Below are 26,106 nucleotides of genomic sequence, written 5' to 3' on the forward strand. Positions count from 1 at the left end.
TTAACTTGAAGTTTTAGAGAGGATATTAATTATTTAATTCATAAATAATCAAATATTTTTCAAGAGGGTATTTCAACTTGTGCCACTTTTTTAGTTGTAGCGTCTTGAAACTTAAGATATGAAAAATTATATTACCAGACTTATCATTTTTGTACATATGATTCCTTCGCACATGTACAGAAGTTTATCTAATCCTTCTCTTCAGATTGTACAGCTATACAGATTAATCCCCTCCCAGAATATATTGAAGCTGGAGTCAGGTTATCTACCCTCCTTCCATAGCCCCTTATTCTCAGACCCTCTCTTACCTTTCAGGAGTACAGTACAAGGACCCTGGTTTTTATTTGTTTTATTCTCTATCTTTCTAAGGGCAAAGCTGTACATATATCTGTTCTCTTGTCCTTCTAAGTTTCACTCATTAAACTCTTCATTTTATTGTTTCTAATAGCAACAAAATCCACAATGAATTTTACAGTGTAAAAGGCAACTAGAAAGATTGTATTCAAAAATTGGTGTGAGTAAGCCATGGTATGTTTCACTCCTGGCATCCCTGGAGTATATCTGATTTCCCATAATAAAGTACAGTATATATTTAATAATGAACCTTTTGATCACCTTAGCTCTGGGGTGACAAATATTTGATTCTGATGCAGTTCCAGGAATATTAATAAAATGACTTAAAACATCTCTTAATAGATTACAGATTCTTCCATACAACTGCTTTAATAGTTGTACTACTTATATTGAAATTAGAAAATGTTAATTACTGGTGACTACATTAGTTTGGCTCTAGGCTTAAGGTGGGTAATAAGTGAAATAATTTTACCAAAAAAATAACAGCCCTGAATCGCTATCTGAACTTAGACTCCTTTATCCAAATTATGTACTTTGTCTTTAGAAGAAAATAGCAAAATATTGGTAGTAGGGTAGGTGAAGATTTACAGAATCATAGGGTTTTCTGTCACAGTAGGTGGAGGAGGAGGAGTACTAACTCTAGAAGACGGGCATTATCGTTCATTGATTACCCGGGATCAGACTTTAATACATCAAATTGTTTCACTGTCCCAAATGCCAAGCTATAAAGTCTATGACAACAACAGTAATACATTTGGAAGAATCATGCTTGCTATCTAACATAATCACAAATGCCTCCATGCCTAGTTGTCTAAATAACTTGTTCTTCTGTTAAAGTAGAAGTAAAGTTCTGCCACGGCTGGTTTATCTTTATGGAGGAGTATAAAAAATATTGGTCTGCACTAATGTACAGTTTTTTTGTATGTTATTTATGACTCTATATTCTGATACTCTTTTATGCTTTTTGCAGTTGTTTAACAAATAAAATTATCATTCATTAATGGATCAGATTACTTTGGTGCAATGACAATACTTCTAAAAGGCCTGTAACATAAAATTACCTTTATTTCTAATTGAATTAGGATTCTCCAGGGAAACTGAACCAAAGTATATATGGATAAACAGATAGATTGATAGAAAGATGGATAGGTAGGTAAAAGGAGATTTACTGTAGGAATTTGGTCATATGATTATGGAGACTCAGCAGTCCTACCATGTTCTCTGCAGGCTGGAGAACCAAGAAAGCCAGTGGTGTCATTTAAACCTAGTCTGAAGGCCTGGCAACTAAGCCAGCCAACAACACAACTCCTAGTCCAAGGCCAAAGACTTGAGAACCAGGGAAGCTACTGGTGTAAGTCACGAAGCCTGAAGGCTCAACAACCAGGAGCTCTGATGTCTGAGGGCAGGAGAAGATGAATGCCCCAGCTCTAGAAGAGAGAGAACAAGTTCACCCTTCCTTTGCTTTCATTGTTCTCTCTGGACCCTCAAAAGATAGGATTGTGCCTGTCCACACTGGGGAGGGAGGATCTTTTTTACTCTATGTACTTATTCAAAGAAACCTTCTCATAGACACTTCTAGAAATACCAGCTTTGTAGGCCTTCCTTAGACTGCTCAAGTTGACATGTAAAATTGACTATTTTATCAATCAATTAAAACTCAGAAACCTAACAGATTACTGCTTACCTATCATTAAATGTAGGAAAAAGAAATACCTACATTTTAAATTTGGTGACAATCTTCTAAAAAGTAGTCTGCTGTGGAACACTGCATAATAAAGCAAAAATGGAATAAAAGCTGTGGAAAGGTGGAAAATATCTTACTGAATGTTTCAGAGTATTGACTTACTTCAGCTAGTGTAAATGAATAAGTAAATCCATTTCTTTTCCTCCTATTTCTGTCACATTTCTGGTGAGAATCTGATTCACATTCGGAGTTTGAAATGGAAAATAAAAATAGAGCACTGTTTGGCTTCTGCTGTGTCAGATAATTACTTTCGAAATTCTGTAACTGAAAGCCAATTGGGACTGGAACTGTGTTTTTGTTCCTGTGAAACAGAAACTCTGTCATGTGCAGGTACAGGATTTGACTGATATTGCTAGAAGTTACCTTTCCACTCAGCAAGCATGAGTGACTAGTTCATCCAGTTACAAGTGATGAGAAAGCTGCTAAAGGAAAGATATTTCCAGAAAGTTAACATATCCTTACATAATACAATTATGTATGTAATACATTTCTTATTTTGAATATATGTACAGCACACAACTTGATCAAAAGAAATCTTTTTTTTTTTCTTTCTGCCCCTACTAAATATGTGCTGAACAGATGTGTCTTTCTGTGTGTGTGTGTGTGTGTGTTTAAAAGTTGAATTGCAAGAATATCATTAGGTTTCCTAGGAGCCTACACGTCTGTGTTCAGTGAGTACCTGCTCAGTGTCATGTCTCTGGAATTTTGTACATATGAATATTTACTACCACATTCATTGCTACTCTCATTTTTAGCTGAGGAAACCACCTCTTTAGATGTGCTCTGTCTGGTGCTGATTGAAAGATTTATGTTTCTAATCCCAAACTCTTTTATGAACTTCTGATTCCTGTAGTTAAAATAGACAGTATATACACTTGGAGGCTTTTCTGCAATCTCAAAATTAATCTGAACAAAACTAGACTCTAAGTCTCTTCCCTTCCAGTGACTCATATCTAGTTTCCCCACAGCCTCTTCTTTTCAGTAATTATCCCTCCATCCACCAGGTGTTCAAGTAACACACCTGAGAATCATTCTTGACACCTTCACGCTCACCTGTCCCTAAACCCACTCTGTTAGTGAGTCCTGTCAGCTCCTCATCTGAAATGTATCTCAAGTCTGTCTGGTTCTTTTCTTTGCAACCTTCTCCACTCTAATTTATTTGCCATCATTTTTCACCTGAGACACTGCAATAGGCTCTTAATTGCTCTCCCCCTTTCCCCTATGCATCGTATAAACTCTACCTTATCCAGCATCCAGATTGATCCGTTATAAACAGATACCTGGTCATGTCATTCTAGCACTTAAAATCCTTCAGAGGCTTCCAAGTGTGTCTGGAATAAACTCCAAATCCTCAACACAGATGAAGCAACATGAACTACTACTCCTTTTAGTTTTTACAGCTCTACTTGCTTTTTATCTCTTCTCATAGACACTCCTATTGTTACTTTATAGAATTTACCAAGTTAATATTTTAATGATCTATGTGTCAACAGCTGGATTCATCACTAGATTCTAAATTGCTTAAATGCACATACGATATACCTTTCCTTCACCATTGTGCCCCTGTATAGACAGCAAGTAGCCAAGCACTCGCACATAGTATATAATGTAAAAATCATTAAATATATAAAGGAAGGAAGGAATGAAACAGAATTTCAAAATTTATACATACAGTAATAAAAAAATCAGAATCGAAAGTGCATCCTTGTCTCCATTGTTTGTGATGTCATCCCTTATAGTATATTGACCAGGAAAGTTAAGGGTTAGAGAGAAGCATAAAAAAGTCTCTTGATAGCAGGGGTGTTATGAGCATATAATCAGCCCATGAAAGAGCTTGAAATAGTCAAAACCAAATATAGTGCCATGAGCCCTGGTGATGGAGACATTTATGGCATATGTATATGTGTGTATTACATGTACAAATGAATAATAACAATAATGGTAATTATGTTTACTTGTCATATATCAAATTGTATATATTATTTATAAACACATTATATTATATATAAATGTATACAATATATACACCTGTATTATATACTGTATATTCATTTGTTATTTGTATATGTAATTTCTACTATTGCTATTGTTTTTACTGACATTGCTAATTTATAACTGTAGATGGAGCTTTGAAACAAGTATTATTACTATTGGCAAACATCAATTCTAAGACAATAACTTTAGCAGTTCAAAGACTGGGAAAAGGACAGCGAGCTTGTGCTTTTTCTATAATTTTTACATATATTTATTTGGAATAGAAGTTCATATTGTCTTCTTGCCTATTTGTCAATTTTATATTCTTAATAATTGATGTATTTTGTTGTCATCAAAGGGATATTGCAAGCAATTTTTATTATGTTTTGTCTATAAGATGTAGCCAAGTTCTATTGACTTATTTTTCTGTTCCCTTGACTTTTGGTTTCTACTTGATTAATGGCTGTGGAACATAGGAGAACTGAAATTATAAATTTCAGTTGTTATTTCAGTTATAAATTATTAACGGTCACTTCTAGTCTAACATTTGCTAAGTGATTATCATATGCAAGGCATTATTCTAATTCCTTCATATGCATTAATTCACATCTACCTCATTGAAACACTTTGAGGAATGTAGTACTATTATTTTTACTTTACAGATAAAAAACTGAAACCCAGTCAGGTTAAGTAACTTGCCTAATGTCTACAACTTACAAAGAAAACAGTCAGCTTTTGCAGGCATGGTGTGGCTTCACAGCCCTAGGAGATGAACATTTTGAAAAGGCAATTGCCCTGTGACAATTAGTGGGGAAAGAACAGTCATCATTTCAACTTTACAACAGTCCGGACTATTCCCTTAGATGTTTGAACTCCAGTGAGAATACAGAAAGGTGGAGAGGATGGCATGCATGTTTCGAAAACAAGCTCTTTGCCCTTGAATGCAAATTTACTGATACCCCAAAAACAATCCCCTATCGCTAAATGATAAGGCAGAGACTGCTAAAACCAGAGTTAGGGAAAATAGAAGAGAAAGGCCATGGTGAACGCTGGGTTATGAATATATTTTAAAAAATCAATTCCTAAAGGTTTAAACCTCCTTTAACAACAAGTCACCATCTCAAATTGTTACTGTAATATATTGGTATTTAATGCCATTCATGTGAAGGAGGACATAATCCTTCATTAATACCATTGAATGTTTTGGATATTTTCATTATACAAAATTATGTCTCTTCTATAACTTGAGTACTGGACATCAATCTTGTCAATGTTAGAACACTAATATATAATCTGGTAAGAAGCTCACCTTATGAAAGCCAACAGGACATGTGAGATGGATCTTATAGGCAGACATACTAAGGGTAAGTTTGAGTGGATATAAATTATGGCAAATTGACAGCATCCATTTCATAGTCAAGTGAGATGTGGAACTAGCCCAGAATATATTCTTAGATTAAAATGTTGTAAGGACCACACATTCCACCAACTACACGTATTTTTAAAGTCCTTTCTCATTAAACACTTGAAGTATCTTTATCATGTGGAAACTAATGATATAAATGAATTAGCTGACATAAATTTCACCAAATCTTTTGCATGAATGAATTCTCTTTTTTTTTTTCAAGTTGTCTCCATTATTACCATCTTGAAAAGTCAGTCTATATGTGTTTAATGTAGAAAAATTCCAACATTTACTGTAATTGCTTAATTACCAGTTCTCAGCACCTTAATAATAACAGGGCATTTGAGGGTTTGATAATAACAACAATGTCTAATTTTTCAGCTGCTTACTTCACATCCTATTATAAGCAAAATGACAAACACATGCAACAGGTTTTCCCATCGGCATTAGTTAATTTTAGGCAGCGATTTTTATGGATCCAACAGAGTGAGAAAGAGAAAGAAAAGGGTGAGAACACTTTCCACAATCTGGTAAATATTAATAGGTGCTTTATCAATAAAAATTAATATTACTTATCTGATATACTTCTGAAGGAGTTAATTATTCTTTATTCAGTGATTTTATAAGTATATATAGACATGTATACTTATATACACATGTAAACATATATGTATACATGTAAACATATATATGTATTACTGGAAGTTACTGCTATTCATTGGACACTTGGTGGTGGCATCTAACATCCATTATTTTTTTTTAAATTCTATGTTGGATTTTCATCAGATGTTGCTTTTGTACTTAGTTTCTCTCTCTCTCTCTCCTTGCTTGATTTGTTTACTTTAGTTATTGTTTATTTACGTCTCATGATTAACTTTTATCTTTTCTGTTTGTTACATGGTCTTAGATTCAAGCTTGGGTCACAATGACTTAGTCTTCTTATATGCACATGTATCTTCCTATGGAAACACATGCTTATAGTTTCAGATAACTATAAAAATAATAAGATTAAAAGACTTGCTCATTCATTAAACAATTTTTTGTTGTTATTTTTTGAGACAGAGTCTCGCTCTGTTGCCCAGGTTAGAGTGCAATGGCATGGTCCAGGCTCACTGCAACCTCTGCCTCCCAGGTTCAAGCGATTCTCCTGCCTCAGCCTCCCAAGTAGCTGGAACTACAGGCACATTCCACCGCATCTAGCTTAATTTTTTATTTTTAGTAGAGATGGGGTTTCACTATGTTGACCACGCTGGTCTTGAACTCCTGACCTCATGATCCCCCTGCCTCGGCTCTGCCAGACACTGTCCTAATTTGATATACACAAAAATAAAATGACTCTGAGTTCAGGGCAAGGCAAAGATATCTCACAGTTGTGGAATAGTTGTGAAGACACAGCTAGTTCTCTGCAAATCCTTTCTGTAGAGGTACCTTCTCAGCCAGCATTTCCCAGTCCTACTTCCAGTTGTACCAGTTTCTTTCAAATGACCCATCTGCAGGGGATCTTGTCCTCTCTCATGTCTTTCTCTGGCTTGTGAAATTTAGTTTCCAGCTAAGGGTCTGCAGATCCCAGAGGTTAGCAAAGCCAACACGGAAGGAGTTGGAACATAATCCATTACCGTACAACTGCAGCGCCCCTACCCTAACACATACCCCCTAGCCATGCCAGCACACAGACACTGGACTTTTTGTAAGTTAGAACTAAAGAATGGCTTTCTAGTGGTAACCCACTAAGATTCTAGGATTTTCTCTAGGTGCACATTAATGCTGTGTCCAATGTAAAATGTGTGGTTAAGTGTCATATCAATGAAGAGTGTGGTGAAGACATGGAAGAATTAGAGTTCAAGAATATATTATCAGGAACATTGAAGAATGATACTTTAGAACTAGTAAAAGCCTATTCCATGATATTATTTTTATTTTTAGGTCTAGTACTCTGTATATTCAAGGAAGCTGATTGAAGATATAGGTCAATATCTTGTAGATCTGATTTATCCATATTGGGATAGCAGCCTTAAAGCTCATTAACAAATTAGAAAATAATATTTTCACTTCAGTAGATTAGCCTAAAAATGGAGGTGAAGCAATTACTTTATTTCTCTAAAACCAAATACAAAGTAAACTAACATATCAAATAGCAAGTTTGGGGTGTACTGCTTTTAGAAATTAAAAAATTGAATATTCATTATTGTTGAGTTATTGGACTTTACTGAAATACAAAATCAGAAATTGAGTAGCATTATTGCTGAGTTCCTGGATTTAAATATAAAATTATTCATTATTGCTGAATATAAATGTGAGAACTATGTTAGTGATGGCATGCCTCAATATAAAGATTTATATTTATGCTATTCATTTTTATATGCATCAAGTAATATATGTATTCATTGCAGGAATGTTTTAAAATGGCGGCATAAAATGAAATAATAATTTGTAAATCACCTTTGTACCATTTCAGAATATGTCGTCATTACTGTAACTCCTACTGCTGGCTTCAAAGTTCATAGTTGGGCCTAATTTTATTTTATTTTTTATTTTATTTATTATTTAATTTATTATTTATTTATTTTTTTGAGATGGAGTCTCGGCTCTGTTGGCCCAGACTGGAGTGGCAGGGCCCGATCTCCACTCACTGGCGCAAGCTCCGCCTCGTCCGGTTCATGCCATTCTCTGCCTCAGCTCTCCGCAGTAGCTGGGACTAGGCAGAGCGGCCGCGCCACCGTTCGCCGGCCCTAGTTTGTTGTAATTTTTAGTAGAGATGGGGTTTGCACCGTATTAGCCAGGATGTGTCTCAATCTCCTGACCTTGTGATCCACCCGCCTCGGCCTCGCGCAAAGTGCGGGATTAGCAGGGCGTGAGCACCGGCGCCCGGCCCGGCCTAAAATTACTTTTAACAATCATTGCCTTGTCTTTTTTAAATCGTCCATTCAATTTAATAAACACTTAGCTGAACATGTAAATTAAATTAGTTTTAGTCCTTTCAAGATTTTAGACAATAAAGGCCAAGCCATTTATATTGCATGTCTACTAACAGCCTAAGATAAGTGTTTTTATATATTATATACATTTTATTTTATGTTACTCATTTAATGCTTGCATGAAACCCTCGCGTGATCTACCTAATTTTATTCTGGCATTTTAGCAGATATATCATTATATGATATATATATACTATATATATATATATATATTATTTTATTTTTTATTTTATTTTATTTATTTATTTTTTTTGAGACAGAGTTTCACTTTTGTTGCCCAGGCTGGAGTGTAATGGCACGATCTTGGCTCACCCCAACCTCTGCCTCCCAAGTTCAAGCGATTCTCCTGCCTCAGCCTCCCGAGTAGGTGGAATTACAGGCATGCACCACCACGCCTGGCTAATTTTTTGTATTTTTAATAGAGATGGGGTTTCTCCATGTTGGTCAGGCTGATCTCAAACTCCAACCTCAGGTGGTCCGCCCACCTCAGCCTCCCAGATTGCTGGGATTATAGGTGTGAGCCACTGCACCTGGACTACAGATGCATATATTGAGTGGCTACTATGTGCTGGGCAGTGCACTAATTGTGTAATTAGCTTTATGTCCCTCAACCTGAAAAATATTACGTGATTGCTCAGTCCTGAAAGCTGGAAACATGTATTCATTTAAAAAATATTTATCATCTCATATTCTATGACAGATACTATTCTTTTATAGACTAAAAACTCAAACTCTGTGAACTATTTGAAGAGGTTTACGTCCAGCCAATATGAGTGACTATATACCCCAGGAATAGTCTCAAGAAGTGCTGAGAATGTGTGCCTGAGGTGGTTGTGTTACAGTTTGGTTTTATATATTTTAGAGAGGAAGAAGAAAGTCATGACATCTCTAAGCTCCAGGACTGGGGGACAAAAACTTACAGGTCGTTGGTGGATTCTAAGATTTTCTCCTTGATAGTTGGTTGAATGAGTTAAGATTTGTGTAAAGACTTGAAGTCAGTAGAAAAAAAATTGCTTGAGGTAAGATAAGGTGGGTTGTGGAAACCAAGGTTCTTCTTATGTAGATGAAGCCACCAGGTAGCAGACTTCAGAGTGGATAGATGGTAAATGTGTCTTTCTAGATTTTAAAAGGTGTCAGGCTCCTAGTTAGTCTCTCCTAGATCCGAGAAAGGCCTGCTGTATTAATGAAGATTCTCCACAGATGCAAATTTTCCCCATAAACGATGGCTGTGCAAAGCCATTTAAAAGTAGGTCAAAATAATATATTTTGGAGTAAAATATCTGTATTTCCTTCAGAGTCTTCTATCTATCATGTGATGTCATACCAGAGTCAGGTTGGAATTTGGTATCATATTGCCATAAAGAGTCTGTCTTGTCAGTCTTATGATCTCTGTTTTAATGTTAATATGGGTCAGTTGTGCCCGAACTCCCAAAAAGGGGGGGTATAAAAAGATGTGTTTGATTTCCCTTTCCTTTGTGACCTGGAATTTAGTTTTTTTAGGTTACTCTCGGATCCTGTTGATCAAGAAAGGATCCATTCAGTTGGTTCGGGGACTTGGGATTTCCTTTTTAGTTTATACTTTCTACAATGGTTATAGCAGCAAAGAAAATACAGGATATCTTTAGGAAACTTATATTCCAATAGGAAACAGGTAAGAAACAAATAAAAAGCAGCATATAGTATAAGAAAAAGTGATAACAGATGTGGAAAATATTAAACAAGGGAGAGAGATATGGGCTTCTGGAGCCAGAGATGCTATTTTTAATAGGATGTTCAGAGAAGAATCCACTAATGCATGATCTTTACACAGCGATTTGAAGGGAAGGAGCCAAGCACATATTTGCCATGAAGGCACTGCAGGCATATGAAATAGAAAGTTCAAAAGCCCAGAGGCTGGGCTCTGATTAGAGAAATGTGAATTGAGACAAAATTAGGTTAGAGAGGCTGTGCAGAATCAGCTAATATAAGTCCACATTGAAAGTTATTGAAAGAAGCTACACCCGCTTGGACTCTAACTTTGCTGAGATCTTTGATTTTTAAGTCCTTTAATTTCACAGTTTAACATCTACCTTCGTATACCTTTATATAATGTATAGCTTAAATCTGTAACAGCTGAAGAAAGAGATTGGTATTCTGATGAAGAGAAAGGTACTAGAGGGGAACAATAAAGTGAAAGACTTAGTTAAAAACTGAAGAAAAGAAGTCACATTTATTAAATGGGTGGTGGCCATGGTGGTTGGGGAGATGTGTGTGAAACTACAACCTGTCTGAAGTCCTTGACGTTCTTTTTCATATTTACCACTGAATTATAGGACAAATTGTATTTGAAAGCTCTAAAAAATGAAGATTACTTTGCTAGGTTTTAAATGTGGAATATAAATTGGGAATTACTGGAGAGAGCAATTTTGCAGTACTTAACAAAGGTACAGGTTCTCATGTTCTATAATGTACTCATGAGAAAAAAATCACATGTGCACAAGAAGGAATGCATAAAAAAGTTCAAGCATTGTTTTATAGCCAAAAAATTGAAACAATCAAAGAAAAGGAGATGGAATTTTTAAAAAGTGGCATGCCTATATAACAGAATGTTATGTAATAGTCTTGTTATAGCAAAGGTCATATCCAAGAGTCTAATTTTCATGTCTCAACATGATCAATATCAGAAAGATAGTGTTAACTAAAAATTTCAAGTTGCAGAACGAGTTACTTTGCCAGATCATGGTAAGAGGATTTCTTGTGTTCTAGAATATAAGAATCTAACTTTTCTAGATGTTTCCAAGTTATCATCTGTTCTACAAGTTTTGAACATACTCATAAACTGTTTGAATTTGTTCCTCTTCTTAACTTATTTTGTGTATATTTTATTCATTTAACTATATTGTAATCTTTAAAAAACATAGGCTATATATTTCTAAAAGCATAATTTTGCTCAAAAAGTTGTCCAGTTTTTTGCACAAGGCATATAACTAAAATGTATTAAAATAGTTATTGAATGAAGAAATGAATTTACTTTTTTGTACAAAATTTTAAAATAAAATGTTTTTATTCATCTATAAAATGAAGAAAGTAATATCTACTATGGGATTTTTGTATGTAAAGGGCAGAGAAATGTATCAGGTACAGAGTAGGCATTCAGTAAATAATACAGGGCATTTTAATGTTGGTAATATAATTTACAATGTGTAGTAGCCACTACCACTCACGAAGAGTTTGTATGAGTCCCACGTTCCTATAGTAAATGTTTTCCTGTCTTATATAATATAAATGAGAATTAATAGTACTCAACATCAGACATTGTATTAATGTTTCAGGATAATCATAACACATGGAGATGAGAGTCCACCTCATAGCAGGCCCCAACGAAGGAGACAAATTGTTCCTAAAAAACCGTAGGGAGGGAAGAGGGTAGAAACTACAAACCACATATGTCCCCATCTGGTGACAGAGCTTTCCTTGAGGGAAGGAATGTTTGGCTTTATCATCCAGGAGTTCCTGGTTGAAATAAGTTTGGAATATAAGAACAACCACTAGTGTGCTCAGGTGACTATGAGAGGCAGTTATTTAACATCCTATCAGGCAGATTTTTATCACTCTTGATGCTTTGAAAGCAGAAAAATCAAATATATTAATATGGAAATATATGAGTTTTATAAATGTTAATTAATGTCTTTCATTATTTTATTCTGTTTGATCCATTCTTTCCACATCCACAGCTCTCTGCAGAACCCATTTCAGAGAAGTTAACAGACTTCTTATCTAATTGTCCCTTATTAATATTTGGTGGAATTGGGATGTGAAAAGAAGCCTATCACAATCTCAAGTTCATGTTCTTTCCACTGCTGTATCCTGCCTCATGTTACATAATAGTGCAGCAGATTAATTTCTAATTGTGACACATGGACCAGCAAAAAGGCTTTATCAGGATTTGTTCATGTTAATTAGGTAGAAACAAAGTTAATGCAGCTTAGAGCAGCAAAGAACTTTCATTCAAATGCATTTTACATCTGTGAAACAGATGTCATATTTAAAAGTCTCAGACTATACGAAGTATTAAACTTCTCCCAAGGGTGGAGAGACATTTGGTGAAATCAAATACTTTATATCCACAAGTATTGATATGTTATTGCTCTGTGTAGGTCACACAAAATAAAAATCTAGTCCTCATTAGCTTTTCTGATACACTGAGCAATGTCTTAAGTTGTAGAAAGATTTAGAATGTCTTCTCCATGCAGAGTTTTTATCAAAACAAGAAGAAACATTTACATAATGAGCAGTGGAATTTGGCCAAGCATACCTATGAATTAGGGAGTATTGCTATCATTCTCATTTTACAGTGCAGGAGACAAATCAGAGTCTAAGCAACTTGTTCCAAATCACAGCATAAATAAGTCTAAGTGCGCTCATGTAAATGCAGAAATTCTGCCACCAGAGTTAGGCTCCCAGTTCCCATCATGCTGCCCTGCCTCCATTGTAGACGAATTTTTCCTTAAGGATACATGTTTTCATTACATAAATTTGCATTTGCTTTTCTCCATATCACAATCCACCAAGCCACACTACACCACACAGGAAAATCCCTTTTGCCTTACTCATCTTTGTAGAAAGTGTGATATGGTTTGGCTCTGTGTCCCCACCCAAATCTCACCGTGAATTTTAATCTCCATAATCCCTATGTGTCAAGGGCAGAACTAGTGGAGGTAATTGAAACATGGGGATGGTTTCTCCCATGCTCATCTCATGATAGTGAGTGAGTCTCAGGAGATCTGATGGTTTTGTAGGTGTCTGGCATTTCCCCTGCTTGCACTCATTCTCTCTCCTGTTGCCCTGTGAAGAGGTGCCTTCCACCATGATCGTAAGTTTCCTGAGACCTCCCCAGCCATGTGGAACTGTGAGTCAATTAAACATCTTTCCTTTATAAATTACTCAGTATCTGGCAGTGTTGTGTAAAAATGTGAAAACAAATTAATACAGGTGTGTTTGCTTTTTTTCTTTTTGCATCCATATGTCCCTATTATATCCCATGTTAGTCTTAACACTTAAATTGAAAATAGACTTTTTGGCCAGAATATGTATTTTTCATTCCAGAAAATAAATGATTATAAAGCCAGAGAAAATTGATTTACTGGATAATAGAAATATGATATCTGTATATGTTCATTAAGGATGCCTTTGACACAGCAGAAATTATCCAAAAATTATGGATGTCAAGACCTTAATGTTTTCTCTCACTTTTCATTCAAGACAAGGGAACTGCCACCAATCTTCCCTTCTCTGTTGTTATCATTGTGTTTTCTGTTTTCACCTGAAATTCTCTCTGGACTCAGACTATTGTGAGTGTTTAATTTGTATGCTAGGAACTCTAACACTGAGAAAGAAAAAAAAATATGAAGGTACCAAATCATTTAATCATCATTCTTTACTCAGTAATGAAACCTTATGTTAAAGTGATTTCAGTAAAATATAGATTTATGTAATAAAAAAACCCACAAAATTAGTTAGAACTTATTTCTCAATACTTTTGATTCTTTCTTACATAGTGCCTGATTTTGTGAAAGTTTCAATACTGCTTACACCTGCTCTTTGTCATTTCCTCTTTTATTATGGTAATAATCCTTCAAGGAGTACACTTTTAAGTAATACACATATTTCCATTTTCTAATATCTTTTGTAGGGCTAGTGGTACATATTTTTGCACTTACATGTAAATTTTAAATGAGTGTTTTTTTCTACATGATTTTATTTCACACAGGAATTGAGGAAATTAAAAATGTCAATACTCTTATAATTGCATTCATCTTTGATGATTGAAAATAATTTACTAATGTTTTCTTTGCAATAACAATATTCACTTTACATATGCTAATAAATGATACATCATTTAATTTTGGACTATGGGCCTATATTTAGCCATAATTAACATTGTGAAAAATATTAGTGAGCAAAATTTTAATTGTAGTTTTAAATTGGTTATGGAAATAAATCTAGCCTTATGCATATTAGATGCATTGGAATAACACATTTATTTGTGAGTTTTTCTTTGCTTCTACAGGAGTTTTAAAACTTTGACTTGCTGTATTTAATTTCATATTATTCTATATTAAACCACCTCAGCAAGGCCTTATTTGATCACCTGTGGCATTATTCTTTGCTAATAAGTATAGGCTCCTTTCTTAGTGTTATAACAGTTTCCATTACCAAACCTTTGTCCAAAGCTAATAGAAAATGTGACTTGAAAGTAAGGAGGCATTATTAAAAATCTGAAAATTGTGGCCATATATAAAAGTTAAAGAAGGGAAGAAATTACAATACAACGAGAGGAAAAATATAAATACATTTTGTGTCTAGTGAATTTGCAGCTGGTTATAGAAAATCACTTTGCTCTCAGGGAAGGTATTGAAGCAGAAATGAAAAAAGAATCAACATGAACCAGGTTGAGATGTTCTGCTGTTTGGGAGATTAGATAACCAAGGGAGAATAAAAAGTGTCTAGAAGCAGTATAAAGGATTTCCAAAATATTTTTTCTTGTCTTTTTTATTCTTAATATAGACTAAACAGATACATTTAAATATCTGTGAACAATAATGTAGAAGAAAGTGACAGCAGGATACAATTTATTGATAAAACCAAAACATAAAAGTAACATGTAAAAGGGAGATGCTGATTTACAAGGATTAGGAAAATGGTGTCAGGAAAAATACTGGCATAATAAGGACTCTTTGCTGTCTCCTATTGACAAGGAAATACATAGATAAGTAGATTTATACAGTTAGGTTCAATATCTAATACAGCAGGTAAGTTTGTATCCATATCCATGTTTAGTTAAATGATGAATATCTTCTATATTTGTGAAAGTGGAGGTGGTGTATAAATACATGAATGACTTCACTTGAAGTTATGCATTATTCTGTGGATGGAGCTCACTATATGGAATAAACAGATACTGCTCTATTCTAAGAAGGTTATAATGAAGGGTACATTAAGCTAAGGAAAGACATTAACAGTCCCTTCCTACATCCTTGCCAAGAATGCCTGAATTCTTAGCATGATATATAATTTTAAAATTCCCATTGTTATATGGAAGCCTGTATTAATTGATATATTATTCATACAAAATGGGCTAAACTTGTTAGTCTGTGTCTTATTTTGAGGCCAAATGAACATGGGTTCAAATATGAGCCACTTGTTACTGGCTCTATGACCCGATGAGAGACTGCTAGTTATACCCAAAGTCTCATTGCCAACTGTTGAACATTTTAGTAATAACATCCTCCACACACTGGTCTGTAAAGAGGCCCTATGGAGCCTTCTATGTAGCTGTGTATAACCATGGCTAAATTTTATCCCCTGGGATATTGATGTAAGTAAGATGTGCAACTTTGGTACAGGACATTAAGAAGAAAACTGTGGCGAATTCTGAATTCTTTCCACTTTGTCCCTGTTTCTTTTTCTCCCTCTTGGCCGGAACAGAGCAAAATCAGGAAAGAAAGTCTTATATCCAAACATGGAAGCCATGATTTGAGGAGAGCAGGTCTGCTTTGGTAACAATAGATTGCTTACTATTGCTTTCTAATGAGAGAAAGAATTCAGGTTCGATTGTATTTTACTGTCTATTTGTTACAATAATTTATTCTCCACTTAAAACAGTAAACTAACTCCATTTTCTTAATGTCTCTGCTATTACGTTTCTTCATTAAAAAAATAAAAATAAAACCAAATTTACAGTGTTGTGATAGTTAATCTGTGACATTATTCAATTTATATTCTGTGATATCATTCTATAAAAATTAATATGATAGATGTGTATGTTGTAGAATCCTTCATGTGAGTCTCTCTCTGCTATTAATTTGTTGTCCTACCTGGATCAGATTTTCGAACTTTCCATAGTCTCAGTTTTCCCTCTATTAAATTGTATAGTATCAACCTCATGAATTAATATAAGAATTGTTAAAGTATTCCCACATATATTATTAAACTTATTTTATATAATGCAAACTGTATTTTAATCCTAGCCAGGTGGGTGAAATCTTGTGTGTGTGCGGAGACATAGTTTGTGAAAGAGAGTTTTGAATATGCTTCCTGGCCAGCAAACGAAGCCAACATCAGATCCAGTGCAAGGAGGAGGTATCTGAGCATAACACATGTAGAAAAAGGAAATAGGAGCTGCAGAGCTAGGCTAAATTTCCTCACATTCTTCTGTCCAGGAATGAGATATCAGCATCAGGAGGTGGGCTTCTATTGGCTATCCAATTCATGAAGGAACAGGGAAAGCCTTACATTTTTTTTTTTTTTTTTTTTGTGGTGTCCACTGTATTTTTTGGGTCACCATCCAAAGTTGTTCATTAGTTTGACTTTGCACAATAACAAGAGTCCATACCACGTGGTGACAGTTTCCTGAGTCTTGTTTTGAGGCTGGTAAAGAGGAAAACCGGAGATTATTTATGTAATATGTCTATCTTTCTAATTTTGTTTATTTGTTACTAGGGTACAGAGACAAAATCATTTTTAGCCAGGTGTGGTGGCTCACGCCTGTAATCCCAGCACTTTAGGAGGCCGAGGCGGGCGAATCCCGAGGTTGGGAGATGAGAACATCCTGGTTAATCCAGTGAGACCCCATCTCTACTAAAAATACAAAAAGTTAGCCGGGTGTGGTGGCGGGTGCCTGTAGACCCAGCTACTCGGGAGCGGGAGCCTGAGGCATGAGAATGGCGTGAATCAGCGAGGCGGAGCTTGCAGTGAGCCCAGATAGGCCCCTGCATTCCAGCCTGGGCGACGAAGCGAGACTCCATCTCAAAATAAATAAATACATAAAACAATAAAAATCACTTTTTTATATTGATCATGTATTCTGTCACCTGACTAAGGTCATTTATAAGTTCTCATAGTATTTTGTAGATTGAATACAATTTTACACAGGCAATAGTTTGTGTGAATTCGGGTAGTTCTGTTTCTTCTTGTCTGATAAAGACGCTGTTCGTTAATCTTTTGTTTTAATTCCTTGGCTAAAACTTCCATCAAAATGTGAAATACAGGAAGTGAAAGCAGTTATCTTTGTTGTGTTTCAGATATTGGCGGGGAGGGGGAAGTTCAGTCTCGCATATTTAATCATGTAGGTTCAATGTAGTTTTTTCATCGCTGCCCTTTTTCAGGTTAAATATGTTCTGTTTAGTTTCCACTTTGTAGTTTTTGTGACAAATGGAGTTGGGTTTGGCAAAGGTGTTTCATGTCTATTGAGATTTTTTGGGGGGGGAAGTTTACACTATAAATTGATTTCTTACCGGGCTATTCAGGTTATCTTTTTCTTCTTGATTAAAGTTTAGTAATTTGGGTCTTTCAAGGAATTGGTTTCATTCGTTTGATTTATTGAATTTATTAGTATAAAGTTATTCGTATTATTCTCTTATTGCCTTTTTACTACTTGAAGAAATTTAATGATCTTCCCTCTCTCCCATTCCTAATAGTGATAATTTCTCTTCTTTGTTTCTCCTGATCTGTCTAGTAAAAGTTCTATTGATTTTACTAATTTTATTTTTTTCTCAAATAGTATTCATAAAAGGACCTAGGCATTCTGAAACATTTCAGATATAAGATTAACTTACTTTGAAAATCTCAGAGAATATCAAAATTCCTGTAAAAGGACTGTGCACAATAAAGTGTTTAGACTCCATTTTCATTAGGCAGGTTGACTAAAAATGATTGCAGTAACTTAGGTTTATATATAAAAAAAAGTAGAGCAACCTTTCATGCTGTGACACAGATCAAAGGTTGATACTTTGTAATTTTACTCTGGAGATTCTAAGCGAAGTTCAAGGTGTAAGTTTTTCAGAGTTACTAAAATCAAGTTGGAAATGATTTATGCACACTTCCCTGAGCCTGGACTAAAGCCTCGTGCCTGTACTCCAAGTAGGGATGGTACTTTTCTATACAAAAGTGATTTCCTGGCAGGCAGGTATTTACAAGCTTTGTTCCTGTACCAGTCCAATAATGACAACTCTAAATCCAGCTGCACCAAATCTTATTAGGCCATTTGTCATACCTATGAAAATTCTTTAGTTATTAAATAACTTTGTTAATGCTACCTATGGTAGGCCAGAAACAATGTAGATTAGGAAGTTTCATGAAAATTAACTTTTGGGGCTATGGAGAAATAGTTAAGTATCTTAAGTTACTAAACATTTCCACTGAATTTTTGGAGTGAGCCAGGGTTACTATAAAATACTTCAGAAGATGGTTTCTCTACCTGGAATTAGTTTGGAGGGTAAGAGTAGCTTTTAACAGAAATAAATCAACTGCAGATTTTAAGCTCATAATTTGCAAAAAAAAAAAAAATCTTTTATTGGCATAAAAATGAAAATGTTGTAAATAAATTGGCACCAAATATTCCACTTAAATGCATATACAGTATTACTCAAAAACTAAAAAAAAAAAGAAAAAAGAAAATCTCAGAGAAACTTAAGATCAATCTCCATGACAACTAAAGGCTGTAAGATATTTATTTAGGCAATTCTTTACCTACTTCTTCTTGGATGAAGGATGAATGGAACTTTCATCTCAAGGCTAGTTTGTTCTAATTCATCTGCAAGAATGCCAACAATTCAGGCCCTAAGTCTCTTTCAAACACAGTGACTGATTCTTCACAAGCACAGTGTGGCCGGCCAACCCATGTGAATCTGTCTTCTGTTGGTTGGCTCGGGTTGTTTAGACACTTTTTGTTGTACTGGCATAGCAATCCATCTGAGCTCTGTGTATAATTGCTAACCTACCCAAACAGCATTACATTCCATCTGTTATCTTGTGTCATTGTTAATATGCATTGGGGAGAGAGAAACAAAATTCATCTATACATGTAAAGTTGTCTTTGCTTTGTATTTGCATTTTCTTTTTTCTTTTCTTTTTTTTTTTTTTTTTGTTCACTCTGGTGGTAATTTCTTTTGCTGTGCAAAAGCTCTTTAGTTTAATTAGATCCCATTTGTCAATTTTTGCTTTTGCTGCCGTTGCTTTTCTTTTATTTTTGAGATGGAGTTTCGCTCTTGTTGCCCAGCCCGGAGTGCAATGATGCAATCTCAGCTCACTGCAACCTCTGCCTCCCGGGTTCAAGCAATTCTCCTGCATAGCTGGGATACAGGCATGTGCCATCATGCCTGGCTAATTTTTGTATTTTTAGTAGACCTAGGGTTTTACATGTTGGGCAGGCTGATCTTGAACTCCTGACCTCAAGTGATACACTTGCCTCGGCCTCCCAAAGTGCTGGGATTACAGGTGTGAGCCATATATTTGCATTTTATTTCTCAACACTTGTATAAAAACATATGAGACTCAAGTGTTATGTTGTGTAATACTTCATGGTAAAACACTTGTTTTTGTTACTGGACATAATGATGAGTGATTTATTGGCATTTTATTTTATTCTTATTGGTATTTTGACTATTAGTTTTACTCTACTTTTCAAATGAGAAAACCAAAACTTTTAGCACATCTACATTGTTCAGTGCTACAAAGATATCACACTCCAAAGCTCCCACTTATATAGTCTTATTTCACTATGGTGTCACTCAACTAAAAAAAAGAAAAAAATTGTGTATAACAGTCATTTGAATAAGAGAAGTCTATGGGCTTACTTTTGGTAATATAATCCAATGGTTTTATATCTACTCATTTTCTAAAACCGCCCACTGACAAAGTATGACACTGTCATTAACCCTTTTTTCCTTCCATTTGAATTTGATCATAATACTATCATTGCTCCCTCTATGAATTTATTTTCTCCTCTTTTACTGCCTTCCTACATTCGTCCCTCTTTCTTTCCATCCCCTTTCTCCTTCTTTCTTCAATGTTGGGTGCCCATAAATACATAATTTGCATAAAGAATTAGACAGACCATTATCAATGCTTTGCAGCTCTTCCTGTATTCCCACTCTAGCCAATCATCCTCCTTGCATAAAGAATGTGTTTCTTAAAATCTGTAATATAATGTTGTAGGGACAGCCCAAAGTAAGAAACCTTTTGAGTAGGTAGAAAACTTGCATTTGTCCTGCTTTGATCCTAACAATTGTGACCATAATGTTTAAGTTTACTCTAATTTTCTTTACTGTGTCAAATCTACTGTTTAATCCACTCACTAGAATTTTGATGCCTTTAATATTTTTTATTCCCAGATAGTATTTTTTTCAAATTTTGCTCATTCTTGATGATTTCCTATTGTTTGAATATCTTGTTAATTCCATCCCTTATTTCTCTGATAATTTTGTGTACAGTATAATTATTCCTTAGTCTTATTGTACATCTGCATTTTTGGTGATCAAAATCAGTGGTTTCTCAACTTCGTTCTCCCTTATCATAATAATAATTGCCATCCTCCCTTCCAGATATTCCTGCCCATGCTCCACAATTTGTGAACCCTAACTTATGAGTACTCAACTTCATTCTCCCTTACATGGCCTTCCTTTTCATTTGTTTCTAATCTGTTGTATTGTGAAGACAGCCTGAATTTTCATGTGTAGTAGTCCTGTGGGCCTTATTTGTCTTATATTGCTGATGTACATCTGCCTCAGCTACTGATAGAGTTTGGATATTTGTCTCTGTCTAAATCTCATGTTGAATTGTAATCCTCAGTGATGGAAGTGGTGCCTGGTAGGTAGTGTTTGGATCACAGGACAAATCCCTCATAGCTTAGTGCTGTCTTCCTGATAGTGAGTTCTCTTGAGATCTGGTCATTTAAAAGTGTGTGGCACCTCCCCCTGACTCTCTTTCTCTTGCTCCTGCTTTTACTATGCGAGGTGCCTGTGCCTGCCTCACCTTCCGCCACAACTGTAAGCCTCTCGAAGCAACCACAGAAGCAGATTCCGCATCCACAGAAACAGATTCATCATCCACAAAAGCAGATTCCTCTATGCTTCCTGTACAATCTGTGGAACTGTGAGCCAATTAAATATATTTTCCTATAAATTACCCTGTCTCAGGTATTTCTTTATAGCAGCGCAAGAATGGCCTAAGACAGCTGGTAAACGACATGTTCCTGTCTCTGGACTACTTTCACTCAACTCTCTCTCCAACGTTGGTAGCGAGCTAGTAGCTTAAACATTCCAAGCCTCCTCATCTTCACCATGGCTTGTCATGGAAAACCACCTGTTTTTCCAATCTGGTGCGTTGCCCTCACTGGCTATTCGCTTCTCCCATTCACTGCTGCCCCTGCTGGGACTTCCAGCTTCTGCAGCTTTGGCTCTGGGTTCCTCTCTTGGTCAATTTGGGATAGTATAATAAAGTACCATAGACTGACTGGTTTATCAAGAGAAAAACTTATTTCTCATAGTTCTGGAGGTTGAAAGTCCGACATCAGGGTATTGCATGGTCCATTGGGTTCTGTTGTGGGTCCTTTTCTGAATTGTAGACTGACAGCTTCACTTGCATACTCTCCCATGGCAGTCTTTCTCTCTCTCTCGTTTTTTTTTTTTTTTTTTTTTTGAGGCAGAGTCTTGCTGTGTCACCCAGGCTGTAGTGCAATGGCATGATCTTGGTTTCCTTCAACTTCATTTCAGTTATCCTGTCTCACCCTCCCTAGTAGCTGGGAGTACAGGTGCACACCACCATGCACGGCTAATTTTTGTATTTTTAGTGGAGATGGGGTTTCACCATGTTCATCAGGCTGGTCTCGAATTCCTGACCTCAGGTGATCCACCCACCACGATCTCCCAAAGTGCTGAGATTACAGGCGTGAGCCACTGTGCCCAGACTGGGGTCCCTTTCATAAGAGTGCTTATCCCATTCATGAAGGCTCCATTTCTACCTAATATCAGTATTTCCCCTTAATATGATTTTTTTTTTTTTTTTTTTTTTTGGACAAGGTTTTACATTTTTGCCCAGGCTGGAGTGCAGTGGCTCGGTTACGCTCACTTCAGCCTCCACCTCTGGGGCTCAAGTTATCCTCCTGCCTCTGCCTTCTGAATAGCTGGGACTACAGGCATGAGTCACCATGCCCAGCTCCCATTAGTATAAATTTTAAGGGGACACAAATATTCAGTCCATAATAGTTGTTACCCTACCACCCAGGTATTTCTGCCCAGGCTCCAAAATTTGTGAGCCCTAGCTTCTGAGGTCTAAAATGCAGGTGTTTATCGATGTTAGCTTTTTCATCACCTCTTCAGTGCACGAAACCCATGTTATTTTGGAGTAAATCTCAAAGACCAGTAATATGTCCAAAGTGATTAATACCCTGGATCTAGCTTGATAGAGAAATAGTAGAGTCCCCCAAAATTCTCCAGAAGGTGCTCTCTTTGTTTTTCCCATTCTTTCCTTTTCATAGGTGTGTGTGTGCTTGTTTATCTTCTCTTTTCATGAATGTTTATGATTCCAAATTTTTAAATGTGTTCTTGGTGTTCCCACCGTTTTTTTTTGTTTGTTTGTTTGTTTTGTTTTTTTAACTTTAACTACAATGTATGAATCCTTTTAGGTTTTATAGTTCATGTCTTTTATTTTCTGATGTCCCATTTGTCTGTCAACTGCACACATACACTGAATTTACAGGTAGCTCAAAACTCAGTTTTCCCCAACTATCATTATATTTATATCATCTTCTATTTTTAAACTCTCACCTACATTTTAGTGTCTCCTATATTACTTTTAACCTATGAAAGATGTCACCTCCTGAGTCTCTCAGATAGTAAACAAATTGCCAGTCTTGATACTTCTGTGACTCAACTACTTCCTTATGTCCTAAAATCAATGTTTCTAATTTTTTAAATAAAACGTCTATTTTGTTGTCTCTTTAATGTGCTCCTGAACAGGATTCACTTTTCTTCACAGTCTCTTCTGAACTGTGAGGTTTTTTCCATGCTTGCCCCTTGTAAGTCAAATTACAATGTGTTTTACCGTTCTAAAATTCAATTTTCCTTCTGCTATTTCCCTCTTTTTTCGTCCCTATTTTTTAGATTAAAATAATTGCATGGATATATCTTTTTTACATAAAAACTTTAAACTACAAAGCATGCCATTCGAGGGACTGAGCTCTACTTACCTTTTTCAGACTTCTCATCTGATCTTGTTCTGAATGATATTTCATTTGTCTTTGGATTTCCACGTGTTTTTATATGGTATAGTCCTAAATAGTATTTGCAGTTAGTTGGTTCTTAGTAACTGTTCACTATATAGTTGCTAAAATATGAAACAGAGATAAGAATCCCTTTATTTATCCTATGATCATGTATGTAGGTAATATCCATATAAAATTATATCAGAAACACTATGAACATGAATATCAGAAGATAAATATAAGACACATATAAATATCACACAATAATTCATCAGCTCTTAATTGTTGATGTTTACTTAAGAAGGGTTATATAAATAATGTTTAATCTTAATTTTGGTCATTTAATATATAACCAATGGAGAAGATGCAAAAATGTATTTAAAGTATTGTACATTTAGACTTTTCAGTAATTTTGTTTGTGCATACACAATAATGTTATTTGACTAAATTATAAGAGCCCAGGCTCTGAAGTTAGCAGAGTTCAAATCTACATTCTATTACTTAACAGCTTTGTAATCTTGGGCAAATTTACTGACAACAATAAGATTCAGTTTCTTAATTTAAAAATAGAGTATGATTAACACTTCAAAGTGGCACTAAAATATGTTAATGTTTTAGCAGGATATCTGACACAATTAAAACAACATAATTTTATCATCTGACAGTCCTGGAGGTCACAATTTCTCAAATCAAGGTGTGAACAGGGCTGCATTTCTTTTGGAGACTCCAGGGGAGATTCTGTTTCTTTTCAACTTTTAGAAGCCCGAATTCCTTGCCTTGTAACCTCTTCTTCAATCGTTAAGGCAAGTAGTATAGCATCTTCAACTCTCTCTCTCTCTTTCTCTCTCTCTCTCTCTCACTGACACCTACTTATGTCTTCACAGGTTTCTTCTGAGTCTCCTTCCTCTCCTTTTCTCTTATAACAACTCTTGGGATTTTATTAAGCATATCTGGATAATCCAGATTAACTCTCCTTAAATTATTCACATCAGCAAAGCCTGTTCTCCATGCAAAATAACACATTGACAAGTACTGTAGGTTAAGACATAGACATTTTTGAGGAGGGGGTAATATTGTAAATGCAAAATAAGTATTTTAGGGGAGTAGGAAAAAGAGTGACAATCAGGCTCTAAAGTTTGTATGAGATATTAATTAATAACTTTGTAAGGACAGGAGAGTAAAAAGTGTTTGATCATGTTAGAGAAAATTCTGTCAGTAGTTCCCAAAACATACAGAATGGAAAATAATTTGCACATTCCTTTATCAGTAAGCTATAAAAATATCATAATCCTTTTTTGAATGTAAATTTCTTCATCTTGATTTTGTAGAGATACATTTCCCATGAATAAGTATATAATGTGGAGACATTTGAAAACTTTCTAAACTGTACCAAATGAAGGAAAGAATACACTGCAGTGAATTGGTGCACTCCTGCCCCTGACAACTGCTGATTTGGTTTCTCTAACTACACCTTAGTTTTATTTGGCCTATAGATGAATACAAATAGAACTAAAGTAAATGTGCTTTTTTGAGTTCAGCTTACTTAATTCAGCATACTATTTTGAGATACATCCTAACACCTTGCTGGTGAATTCATTATTTCCCCAATACTCAGTGGCTTAAAACAACAAACATTTCTTATCTCACAGTTTCTGAGAGTCAGGAATTCAGTCATGGCTTAGCTGAGTGCCTCTGTTTCAGGATCTCTCATGGCTGTGATCAAGGTATTAGCTGGGGTCGCAATCATTTCAAGAAAAAAAATTGCAGAAAATCTCCTTCCAAGATACCCCTATGTCTCTGGGCAGGTTCGTGTTGACTGTGGGTTGGAGTCATCAGTTTTTTTGCCATGTGAGCCTCTCCTTAGGGCTTCTCATGCATGGCAGCTTTCTGCCCTGAGTGAGGGCTCCGAGACAGAGAGCAACAGAGAGTGATGGATAATAAGAGGGAGTAAGCATGACAGAAGCCAATATCATTTTATAACCTATATTTCAAAGTGACATCCATCACTTTTATCTTATTACAAGGAGTCACTATGTCCCACCCAAACTCAAAAAGACGACATTGCACAAGGGTGTAAATGACAGGAGACAGTATACATTAGAGGTAATTCCAATGGCTGCCTACCAGAGCCTACCCTCTGACACCTCAGTGATTCATGTTTATCTCACAAAATACACTTCTCTTCACCCAAGTACCCCAAAAGTGTCATCCCATTACAGTGTTATCTCAAAGTCCAGAATCTCATAATCTATTTCAAGCCTGGGTGTTGATGTGTCCATTTTTAATTGGACTAATTGCCTTTTTGCTGAGTTGTGCTATTTATACATTCTAGATATTTAAGCACATGTCCTTGTATATAGTTTCTCTTCATCTGTAGTTCTGTGAAGCTACAAAGAAATGTTATTTGCCCCCCAAAATACAAAATGCAATGCTGGGACAAGCATAGAAAAATGAATACAGCTATTCTTTTTCAAAAACAGCAAGATGGCAGACACAAAAGAGTACATAGCAATTCTGAAATTCAGCCAGAGAAATATTAGAAGTTCATTGATTAGGGCTCAAGGCCTAGCAATAATTTTCATGACTACCCTCTATGGACTTTTTTTTTTTTTTTTTTTTTTTTTTTTTTTTT

General features: G+C 35.5%; 1 protein-coding gene across 4 annotated transcripts in view; it reads left to right on the top strand.

The window, feature by feature from the left end:
* The window catches only part of CDH18 (cadherin 18), a 1,176,273-nt gene that overhangs the window by 845,438 nt on the left and 304,729 nt on the right, over positions 1 to 26,106 (top strand). The window lies entirely within an intron of this gene.

This window comes from Rhinopithecus bieti, unplaced genomic scaffold (genome assembly GCF_001698545.2).
Source record: "Rhinopithecus bieti isolate Rb0 unplaced genomic scaffold, ASM169854v2 scaffold_21891, whole genome shotgun sequence".
In the NCBI taxonomy this organism is placed as follows: domain Eukaryota; kingdom Metazoa; phylum Chordata; class Mammalia; order Primates; family Cercopithecidae; genus Rhinopithecus; species Rhinopithecus bieti.